General features: G+C 26.8%; 1 protein-coding gene across 1 annotated transcript in view; it reads right to left on the reverse strand.

Annotated features, from left to right (window-relative positions):
- LOC129741631 (uncharacterized) overlaps window positions 1-12,428 on the reverse strand; it is a 409,801-nt gene that overhangs the window by 11,743 nt on the left and 385,630 nt on the right. The gene's annotated exons all lie outside the window — the stretch shown is intronic.

The following is a 12,428-nucleotide window of genomic DNA, read 5'->3' on the forward strand; positions in this document are numbered from 1 at the left end:
AAAATGTCAAAAAATGTCAAAAATGTCAAAAATGTCAAAAATGTCAAAAATGTCAAAAATGTCAAAAATGTCAAAAATGTCAAAAATTCAAAAATGTCAAAAATGTCAAAAATGTCAAAAATTTCAAAAATGTCAAAAATGTCAAAAATGTCAAAAATGTCAAAAATGTCAAAAAATGTCAAAAATGTCAAAAATGTCAAAAATGTCAAAAATGTCAAAAATGTCAAAAATGTCAAAAATGTCAAAAATGTCAAAAATGTCAAAAATGTCAAAAATGTCAAAAATGTCAAAAATGTCAAAAATGTCAAAAATGTCAAAAATGTCAAAAATGTCAAAAAATGTCAAAAATTCAAAAATGTCAAAAATGTCAAAAATGTCAAAACAAAAATGTCAAAAATGTCAAAAAAGTCAAAAATGTAAAAAAATGTCAAAAATGTCAAAAAAGTCAAAAATGTCAAAAATGTCAAAAATGTCAAAAATGTCAAAAATGTCAAAAATGTCAAAAATGTCAAAAATGTCAAAAATGTCAAAAATGTCAAAAATGTCAAAATTGTCAAAAATGTCAAAAATTTCAAAAATGTAAAAAATGTCAAAAAATGTAAAAAAATGTAAAAAATGTCAAAAATGTCAAAATGTCAAAATGTCAAAAATGTCAAAAATGTCAAAAATCAAAACTAAGTCAAAAATGTCAAAAATGTCAAAAATAGTCAAAAATGTCAAAAATGTCAAAAATGTCAAAAATGTCAAAAATGTCAAAAATGTAAAAATGTCAAAAATGTCAAAAATGTCAAAAAATGTCAAAAATGTCAAAAATGTCAAAAATGTCAAAAATGTCAAAAATGTCAAAAATGTCAAAAATGTCAAAAATGTCAAAAATGTCAAAAATGTCAAAAATGTCAAAAATGTCAAAAATGTCAAAAATGTCAAAAATGTCAAAAATGTCAAAAATGTCAAAATTGCAAAAATGTCAAAAATGTCAAAAATGTCAAAAATGTCAAAAATGTCAAAAATGTCAAAAATGTCAAAAATGTCAAAAATGTCAAAAATGTCAAAAATGTCAAAAATGTCAAAAATTATGTCAAAAATGTCAAAAATGTCAAAAATGTCAAAAATGTCAAAAATGTCAAAAATGTCAAAAATGTCAAAAATGTCAAAAATGTCAAAAATGTCAAAAATGTCAAAAATGTCAAAAATGTCAAAATGTCAAAAATGTCAAAAATGTCAAAAATGTCAAAAATGTCAAAAATGTCAAAAATGTCAAAAATGTCAAAAATGTCAAAAATGTCAAAAATGTCAAAAATGTCAAAAATGTCAAAAATGTCAAAAATGTCAAAAATGTCAAAATTCAAAATGTCAAAAATGTCAAAAATGTCAAAAATGTCAAATGTCAAAAATGTCAAAAATGTCAAAAATGTCAAAGTCAAAAATGTCAAAAATGTCAAAAATGTCAAAAATGTCAAAAATGTCAAAAATGTCAAAAATGTCAAAAATGTCAAAAATGTCAAAAATGTCAAAAATGTCAAAAATGTCAAAAATGTCAAAAATGTCAAAAATGTCAAAAATGTCAAAAATGTCAAAAATGTCAAAAATGTCAAAAATGTCAAAAATGTCAAAAATGTCAAAAATGTCAAAAATGTCAAAAATGTCAAAAATGTCAAAATTCAAAAATGTCAAAAATGTCAAAAATGTCAAAAATGTCAAAAATGTCAAAAATGTCAAAAATGTCAAAAATGTCAAAAATGTCAAAAATGTCAAAAATGTCAAAAATGTCAAAAATGTCAAAAATGTCGAAAATGCAAAAATGTCAAAAATGACAAAAATGTTAAAAATGTCAAAAATGTCAAAAATTTAATATATTTTAAAAATTTAAAATTTTTAAAAAATTAAAAAAAAATGTCAAAAATGTCAAAATTTTAAAATATTGCAAAAAGGTAAAAAAATGTCATAACTTTCATAAATGTCAAAAATTTCAAAAATGTCACACAGGTTAAAAATGTCCAAAATGTCAAAAATGACAAAAACGTCAAAAATTCATAAAAAAGGGAAAATGACAAATTGAAAAAAAAATTAACCGTTGCTTCAAAAATTTGGTAGAATATAGATGAAAGTTTTTTGACATTTAAACCAATTATTAGATAAGGTATTAGCCACTTTCCATTGATTTTTACAAAATATCCTCCTTCTCAATTCAGCAAAATCAACGAGTAGGTTTCAAACTAGGAATGACTGATCAATAAATCCGATTGCTAACGGCACTTAGACATACGAACGGACAATAACAATAACTTTAATTGAGTGACTATTTACCGGTTGGCTTTTTTGGTGGCGTCCGCCATCCACGGTGTTTTGTTCGAGTTTGTTCTTTTCATTGATCGTTAGCTTTCTGTAAGCACTTCCAGCAGCTCACTTTTCAGTGTTTCAAGGAGGAGTGCTTTCCTGTTCTGGCCTGCTCACGGTCTCATTGTGTTCCAGTAACTGTTGGAGTGAATTTTGGTGTTTCTGGTTCGATTTCATCGGAATGTTTATTGTTTTTGCTCACTCTCTTTCACATTGTTAACCTGTCTAGCCAGACCAAATCAAGCTAATGAGTATGGAATTGGAGCATTCGGTCTAGCACTTTTTATTCAATTTGTTTGAAGGAAAATGGAATATGGAAATAAAGTTGTAACGTGAAACTTAAAAGTGTTAAGAAGTTGCTTATCCGACTCTGGTTTCAAAACCTAAAATCGATTGCTGAATGATGGTTTGACCCCACTGTTATTATTTGACCAGATTCTAGAGACCCCCAAAAAAAACATTCTTTCGGTGAGATAATATAGATAATATTTTATGCTCTTTAACTGCTTTTACAGTGAAGATGTACAGTAAATTGGTCGGTTCCTATTTGTTTTTTAAATTTTCAGGATTTCTGCCATAAATTTTTGATCGGTTTGACATTAGATGACTGCGCCACCACCGCAAGTAAAGTCCCGATTATGAAAAATTTAAACCTGGTGCTATTTGCCCTTCCCGTGTTCTGAACGTTTATTTGCCATTACTGGAAATATGTAAATTCAATTTTTCAATTACAACATGTCCTGTTACAGGATTTATTAGTATTCCGATACGGTATCTGCAGAAATCGAGAGAGAGTAAGAGAACAGAAGGAAAAAAGGAGCTTATTGTATCACATAGTTTCCATCTGACGGAGCAGTTCCAGAACACATTTCATTTCCAACTTTTCCACTTGTACTTTGGCTGATTGGGTTGGCTCCTTGCTTACTTGCTGGTTACCTTCCTACTATACCAATATTTACTTAACTTTTTCTACGAGTTTCTGCTGTTAGCTAGTTTCTGGGCTCAAGTTTCTACAGCTAGAGAAACGTGTCGCATTCGGTTTGTTTCTGGCATCATGGAAACGTCTTCCGGTTCCAACTGCTGCTGGGGTTCTAGGCTACTTCTTCCGGCAGGAGGACAACTGAAGCCGGACCGGGAAGCCCGTGTTCCGGGGAGCATGAAATTAGCTTTACAAGTTGCCATTGTAACGAAACAAGAAACACAGCTTTGGCTCTCAAACCACCAAACAAGCCGGCCACCAGATCGCATTTGGAGGTGTGGGTGGAACGTGCCACGTCATGACATTTCTGCACTAAGTCGAATGGAAGCACAACTGTAGTGAGAGGAAAAAACAACAAAATTGAAAGACAGAACGACGACGGTGACCGAACTTTTGCCCAACTGAAGGACCTTTTGTCAGCCGTTTTGTGACAACTAAGTCTTTGCTTCTTCTTACTGGTTTCCTCCTGAGGTCAACCTGGGCAGGTATCCAGGTGGAAGAAAAACGTCTTAGTTTTTCGTCCCCAGCTACAAATTGATTGGTTTGTTCGCTTTCCTGTCTCGATTGGTTGCAGTTGACAATATTTGAGGATTACAACATGGGGAAAATAAAAAAAAAACAGCATCCGGGTACAATGCTTGAAGAATATGGATCGGTAAACTTTGTGTGCAATATTTTAAAATTCGAGCCATTGACATGACAAAAATAACAAAAATGACAAACATGACAAAAATGACAAAAATGACAAAAATGTCAAAAATGACAAAAATGACAAAAATGACAAAAATGACAAAAATGACAAAAATGACAAAAATGACAAAAATGACAAAAATGACAAAAATGACAAAAATGACAAAAATAACAAAAATGACAAAAATGACAAAAATGACAAAAATGACAAAAATGACAAAAATGACAAAAATGACAAAAATGACAAAAATGACAAAAATGACAAAAATGAAAAAAATGACAAAAATGACAAAAATGACAAAAATGACAAAAATGACAAAAATGACAAAAATGACAAAAATTACAAAAATTACAAAAATGACAAAAATGACAAAAATGACAAAAATGACAAAAATGACAAAAATGACAAAAATGACAAAAATGACAAAAATGACAAAAATGACAAAAATGACAAAAATGACAAAAATGACAAAAATGACAAAAATGACAAAAATGACAAAAATGACAAAAATGACAAAAATGACAAAAATGACAAAAATGACAAAAATGACAAAAATGACAAAAATGACAAAAATGACAAAAATGACAAAAATGACAAAAATGACAAAAATGACAAAAATGACAAAAATGACAAAAATGACAAAAATGACAAAAATGACAAAAATGACAAAAATGACAAAAATGACAAAAATGAAAAAAATTACAAAAATTACAAAAATGACAAAAATGACAATAATGACAAAAGTGACAAAAGTGTCATCAAAGGCAATCAATGTTTGTCAAAAAAAATCTCCAGAAAACGTTGTAGAAATTTCAAAGTATCTTGAAAATATCACCTAATTTTCACACACGAATGACATTTTTATGACATTGTTTAAATTATACAAAAAAGTAAACAAAATTCATCGAAATTGGCTTTCAGTGTCACATAACTGTGCAATTATTGTCCAGAAAATGTGACAATATTTGAAATCAACTGGCAATAAAATATTTTAATTGAAATCTTTAAACTGTTAAATTTGAAAATGAAAAATTTACAATATAGTCATTAAAATTATAGAAAAACTTCAAAGAAAATTCACGAATCGTTACAAAAAGTTCCATATCAAAGATTGAAAAATAATTATCAAATGAAACAAAAATTGTACAGTCTCAAAAATATCATGACAGTTTGACATAAATGATATAAAATTGAAAAAAAAAATGACTTTATAATATCAGTAATTATGACAAATGTTCAAATTGTTTCAGAAACTTTCGAAACGATATTTAAAATTCACATAAATGTATAAAAATGCCCAAAAAAATATATATTTAAAATGTGACAAAATTGACGAAAATTTTAAGAAAGCAATCATAAAAATACCACACCAAAAACACGGAATTTGACAGGAATATTATTATCATAACAAACGAATGTATCAAACATATCACAAAATGTTCTTAAAAGTCAGAAAAACATCTCAACTCCCTCAGAAAAATTTTCAAGACATTCTGAGCAGTTCTTTGAAACACTACAAAACGTATGAAAAATGTAATTAAAATGTCTCAGCAATAAAACGAAACTGTAAAAAAATCTACATAATTTATTTTTATTTTAACACAAATGACATATTCATATGAAGAAACCTTGAAATGTCTTCAACAGACCACTAAAAATTTACAAAATGTTGATGCAGCAATCTCGGTAAAAATTTTATTTTTCACAAAAAAGGAACAAAAAATGTCATTAAATTGTGACAATAATGTCATAAAATAGTCAAAGAAATTCAAAACCATGTCACAAAATAAAACAAAAATGTCGCAAATCGTCATTAAAAGGTCAAAAACTGTCAACAAAATGTCACAAAAATATCACTGAAAATGTCGCCAAATAGTCAGATATATGGCACAATAACGTCATAAAATGTCTGAAAATTTTCACAAATAATATATTTACAATGACATTAAAATATTTAAAAAATTCTCAAAAATGTCACAAATATGTTATGAAACTTCAGAAAAATGAACTAAAAATCCCTAAAATGTCAAAAACATGTCAAAAAATATCATAAACATTTCAAAAAAATGTCAAACTTGTAAAAAAGTGAAAAAAATGTCAGAAATATTCCAAAACGACAAAACCCGTCACTTAAATGTCACAAAACTGTCATTAAATTGTCACATAATGCCACAAAAATATCAAAAAAATTTAAGAAAAATGTCATAAAAGTGTCTTATAAATGTCATTGAATTGTCATGAAAATGTCATAAAATTGTCATTAAAAAGGTAACAAACATGTCCCAAGAGTTTTAAAAAATTTCACAAAAATGTAACAAAAAATGTCAAAAAATAACTTCAACTATTTAAAGAAATGTTTAAAAAAAACTACAATACCTTTGTAAAAACATCCTAGAAATGCCACAAAAGTGACACAAAAAATGTTACTAAAATGTCAAAATATTTTTACAAATGTGTGAAGAAATGTTACAAAATGTAATAAAAATTAACGAATATGTAACAAAAAATTATAAATTTAAGATAAAATTGTCATAAAAAATTCACAAAAATGTCTGAATATTGAAACAATATTGTCATATAAATGTCGCAATAATGTAACAAAAATGTCTCAAAACTGTCAAAAAAAATGTCACAAAATGTCACAAAAAAGTGACAAAAGAGTCAAAAAATTGTCAAGAAAATGTCATAGAAGAGACACAAAAATGTAACAAAAATGTCAAAATAAATGTCATAAAAATATCACAAAAATGTAACGAGATGACACAAAAAAGTCATAGAATTGTCATAAAAATATCTTAAAAATGTCTCAAAAATGTCACAAACGTGCAATAAAAATGTTCCAAAAACGTCTCAAAAATGTCATAAAATTTCAAAAAAAGGTCAAAGAACTTTTATAAACATGTCACAAAATTGTCATAAAAATGCTACAAAAGTGTAACAAAAATTTCATAAATATGTCTCAAAAATTTCAAGGAATTGTCGTAAAAATATCACAAAAATGTCACAAAAATGTCCCAAAAATTTATATAATTTCATAAAAAAATGTCTTAGAACTGTCATGAAAATGTTTCAAAAATGTCACAAAAAAGTAACAAAAAAGTAAAAAAATGTCACAAAAATGTTTCGAAAATGTCTCAAAAATGGCACATAAAAATGTCACACAAATGGCACAAAAATGTCATTAAATGTCAAAAAAAATGCAAAAAAATATCAAAAAAATGTTACAAAAATGTCTCAAAAATGTCATTAAATTGTCATGAAAATATTAAAAAATTATCAATAAATAGGTAACAACAACGTTACAAAAATTTTAAAAAATTCACAAAAATGTCACAAAAATGTCAAAAAATACCTCAAATATATAAAAAAAGTGTTCGAAAACAATCCACAATACCTTTGTAAAAATGTCGTAGAAATGAAACAAAAATAACACAAAAAATGTAACTTAAATGTCAAAAGATTTTAACCAGTGTGTAAAAAAATTTTAAAATTTAAAAAAATTAACGAATATGTCATGAAAAACTTAAAAATTTTTGTTAAAGTTGTCATTAAAAATTCGCAAAAATGTCATAAAAATGACACAATATTGTAATAAAAATTTCGTCATCATGTCACAAAAATGTCACAAAATTGTCAAAAATATGTCAGAAAAATGTCACAAAATTTCACAAAAATGTCACAAAAAAGTCACAAGATTATCAAAAAAATCAAATCAAAAAATCAAAATAAAAAATCAAAAAAAGATACAAAAATGTCACAAAAATATCTCAAAAATGTCTCAAAAATGTCACAAACGTGAATCAAAAATGTCACAAACGTGAATCAACAATGGCATAAAAATGTCATAAAATTTCATGAAAATGTAAAAAAACTTTTATAAAACTGTCACAAAAATGTAACAAAAATTTCAAAAAATGTCATAAAAATGTTACGAAAATCTTAAAAAATGTCATATAATTGTCATAAAAATATCACAAAAATGTCACCAAAATGTCACAAAAATGTCACAAAAATGTGACAAAAATGTCATAAAAATGTCACAAAAGTGTCACAAAATTATCATAAATAAGTCTCAAAAATGTCATAGAATTGTTGCAAAAATATCACAAAAATGTCACAAAATTTTTACAAAAATGTCACAAAAATGTCCCAAAAATTTTTATATTTTTTCATAAAAAATGTCTTAGAACTGTCATGAGAATGTTCAAAAATGTCAAAAAAAGTAACATAAAGTCAAAAAATGTCGTAAAAATGTCACGAAAATGTCTCAAAAATGGCACACAAAAATGTCACAAAAATATATCAAAAATGTCAAAAAATGTCACACAAAGGGCATAAAAATGTCATCAAATGTCACAAAAAAATGTCATCAAATGTCACAAAAATGCCAAAAAAATATCAAAAAAATGTTACTAAAATGTCTTGAAACTGTCATTTAATCGTCATTAAAATTTCATAAAATTGTCAATAAAATGGTAACAAAAACTTTCCAAAAATTTAAAAAAAAATCACAAAAATATCACAAATATAAAAAAAAATAGCTCAAATATATAAAGAAATGTTTCAAACAAACCACAATACCTTTGTAAAAATGTCGTAGAAATGCCACAAAAATAACACGAAAAATGTAACGAAAATGTCAAAAGATTTTTACAAATGTGTTAAAAAATGTTTTAAAATGTAAAAAAAATTACGTATATGTCATGAAACAATTACAAATTTTTAATAAAATTGTCATTAAAAATTCGCAAAAATATCTCAAAAATGTCATAAAAATGACACAATATTGTAATAAAAATTTCGCAATCATGTCACAAAAATGTCTCAAAATTGTCAAAAAATGTCACAAAATGTCACAAAAATGTCACAAAAATGTCAAAAAAATGTCACCAAAATGTCACAAAAATGCCACAAAAATGTCCCAAAAATATCTCATAAATGTCACAAGAATGTCACAAAACTTTCACAAAAGAGTCACAAAAGAGTCACAAAAGTGTCACAAAACTATCACAAAAATTTCATAAATATGTCTCAAAAATGTCATTGAATCGTAAAAATGTCACAAAAACGTCACAAAATTGTCCCAAAATTTATTTAATGTCATAAAAAATGTCATAGAACTGTCATGAAAATGTTTCAAAAATGTCACAAAAAAGTAACAAAAATGTCAAAAAACGTCACAAAAATGTCACGGAAATGTCTCAAAAATGTCACATAAAAAATTTCACAAAAATGTAACAAAAATGTAACAAAAATGTCACAAAATGTCACACAAATGGCACAAAAATATCATCAACTGTCACAAATTGGTACAAAAGTATCACCAAAATGTCACAAAAATGTCTTATAAATATATCAAAAGTTTTTCGAAAAAAATGCAACAAAACTGTCTTCAAAATGTCACACAAATGTCACATAAATGTCATTCAATTGTCACAAAAATCTATATAAAAATGTCACAAAATTGTCATGAAAGTATCAGCAAAATGTTATAAATTGTCATAGAAATTTAACAAAAATATCACACAAATGTCAAAAAATGTTCCAAAAGCTTATATGATTTCATAAAAAAATTCATAGAACTGTCATGAAAATGTTTAAAAAATGTCACAAAAATATCACAAAAATGTAACAAAAATGTCACAAAAATGTCTCAAGAATGGCACATAAAAATGTCACAAGAATGTAACAAAAATGTCAAGAAATGTCACAAAAATAGCACAAAAATGTCATCAAATGTCACAAAATGGTAGAAAATATCACCAAAATGGCACAAAAATATATCAAAAGTTTTTCAAAAAAAAATGCATCAAAAATGTCTTCAAAATGTCACACAAATGTCACACCAATGTCATTCAATTGTCACAAAAATCTATTTAAAAATTTCACAAAATTGTCATGAAAGTATCAGCAAAATGTTTTAAATTGTCATAGAAATTTAACAAAAATGTCAAACAAATGTCACAAAAATGTCACAAAAATGTCCCAAAAGTTTATATAATTTCATAAAAAATGTCATAGAACTGTCATGAAAATGTTTCAAAAATGTCACAAAAATGTAACAAAAATGTCACACAAATGTCACAAAAATGTCCCAAAAGTTTATATAATTTCATAAAAAATGTCATAGAACTGTCATGAAAATGTTTCAAAAATGTCACAAAAACGTCACAAAAATGTAACAAAAATGTCAAAAAATGTGTCAAAAATGTCTCAAAAATGGCACATAAATATGTCACAAAAATGTAACAAAAATGTCAAGAAATGTCACAAAAATGGCACAAAAATGTCATCCAATGTCACAAATGGTACAAAAATATCACCAAAAGGGCACAAAAATGTCTCAAAAATATCACAAAAGTTTTTCAAAAAAATGTAACAAAAATGTCTTCAAAATGTCAAAAAAAATGTCACATAAATGTCATTAAGTTGTCACAAAAATCTATATAAAAATGTCACAAAATTGTCATGAAAGTATCAGCAAAATCTTATAAATTGTCATAGAAATTTAACAAAAATGTCACACAAATGTCACAAAAATGTCACAAAAATGTTTCAAAAATTTCAAAAAAAGTCCCAAAAATGGCACAAAAATGTCACATAATTTCACAAATATTTCATAGAAATGTATAGCACTGTCATGAAAATGTTTCAAAAATGTAACAAAATTGTCATAAATTTGTCCTAAAAGTATCTTTAAAATGGCAAATTAAAATTTTCCAAAATGTCAAAAATATGTCAAGAAATGGCACGAAAATTTCACAAAAATGTCACCTAATGTCAGAAAATAGCACAAAAATGTCACCAAAATGTCTCAAACATTTCACAAAAATTTTACAAAAATTAAAAAAAAAATGCAACAAAAATGCCTTCAAAATGTCACAAAAGTGTCAAAAACTTGTCACAAAAATCTTTAAAAAAAAGTGTCATAAAAATGTCTTAAAAGTGTCATCAATTATCAAAGAAATTTAATCAAAATGTCACAAAAATGTTATAAAAATGTTCAAAAACTTCACAAAAACTGTGGCAAAAATGACACAAAAAATTTACTTAAATGTGCCAAAAAAATGTCAAATAGAAACTCACTTAAATGTAACAAAAGCTACAGAAGAATATCAAATATTAAACTAAAAGTCATTTGAGCTCTTGCAAGAATATTTGAAAAAGATTGTATCGAAGACACAAACATTTTACTTTTATATCACAAAAATTTGACAAGATTCACAAGAATGTTTTAAAATTAGCATTTGCATAACAGACACAAATACACGGTATTTCTTTTATTGGAAAAAATGTGATAAATGTGAAAAAAGTACAAATTAGATTTAGAAAACATAAAAAAAAATTTCATGAATCAGTCACAAAACGTCGCAAAAAAACCAATAAAATCCATGCTAAAAACTGATTTTACACGAATAAACGTATTTCAAAATGTTACAAAAATTTTCAAATTTTCACAAAAAAGCCCAAAAAATCTAAAATAATTGAAACCAAACCTTTTACTAAATTTACCAACAAATTTGTACTTTAACATAAATTGGCCAGCGATATCTCAAATATAATACAAAAAATGTACCATAGATATCTTAAAACTGTCACCTAATAGGTGACTTTCTGAAACTCAGCTTTAAATATAGTCAGGAAAAAAATCATTCATTGCATTACATTGTAGCTTCATTACATCAATTCCAGTCAAACCCGGAATCTGGGGTCTCCCGTCACCGCACGCTAAAGCTTCTTTTTAAAGTTGACACAAAGTCTGAAGTGGCTTCTATTATGGGGGACTAAGAAGCATGGCAGCTTGTCACATATTTTCCCAGTCCGTAGTCGTTTTGGGACAATTGAGGCAACTTTGTGCCTTTATTCGATTCAAAACCATACTTACTTGGTAGGAAACATACAAAATGATATGGGATATTTGTGTGGGCAGAAGAAAGAAGGATGGAAAAAAGCAAGACCTTCCTGTGGTCAAGGCGAACTAGAAAAGCTGCCAGGGATCTTCCAAGAACTCACTGACCGAATGTTCGTTCATATGAAGCTATGGGTTAAAAAAGTTGTTGCAGAATGGCAGGTTCATTTTTTCAACTGCAGCCATGGGAATAAACTTTGGGTTCAGGAATATTGTCATACATTTTCCATGGCATCGCCGCTGGATGTGAATGATAAAATTCATTGAATACAAAGACTTGAAAGAGCACGTTCGTTTCGTGGTCGAAAACTATTTTTTACTTTTGATGTCCAATTTAAAAAAAAATTTAAGGTTTATCCAAGTTGATTAAATTAAAATAAAGACAAAAAATAATGTTATTAATTATTAGATTTTTCAAGTATTTTTTCAATTCAGAATCAATTTATATCTATAACACCCCACATTTTTGGTTCCGGAAAAATTCCGACAAATTTCCCCCACTCGATGCCACT

The sequence above is a fragment of the Uranotaenia lowii genome, chromosome 2 (assembly GCF_029784155.1).
Source record: "Uranotaenia lowii strain MFRU-FL chromosome 2, ASM2978415v1, whole genome shotgun sequence".
Classification (NCBI taxonomy): domain Eukaryota; kingdom Metazoa; phylum Arthropoda; class Insecta; order Diptera; family Culicidae; genus Uranotaenia; species Uranotaenia lowii.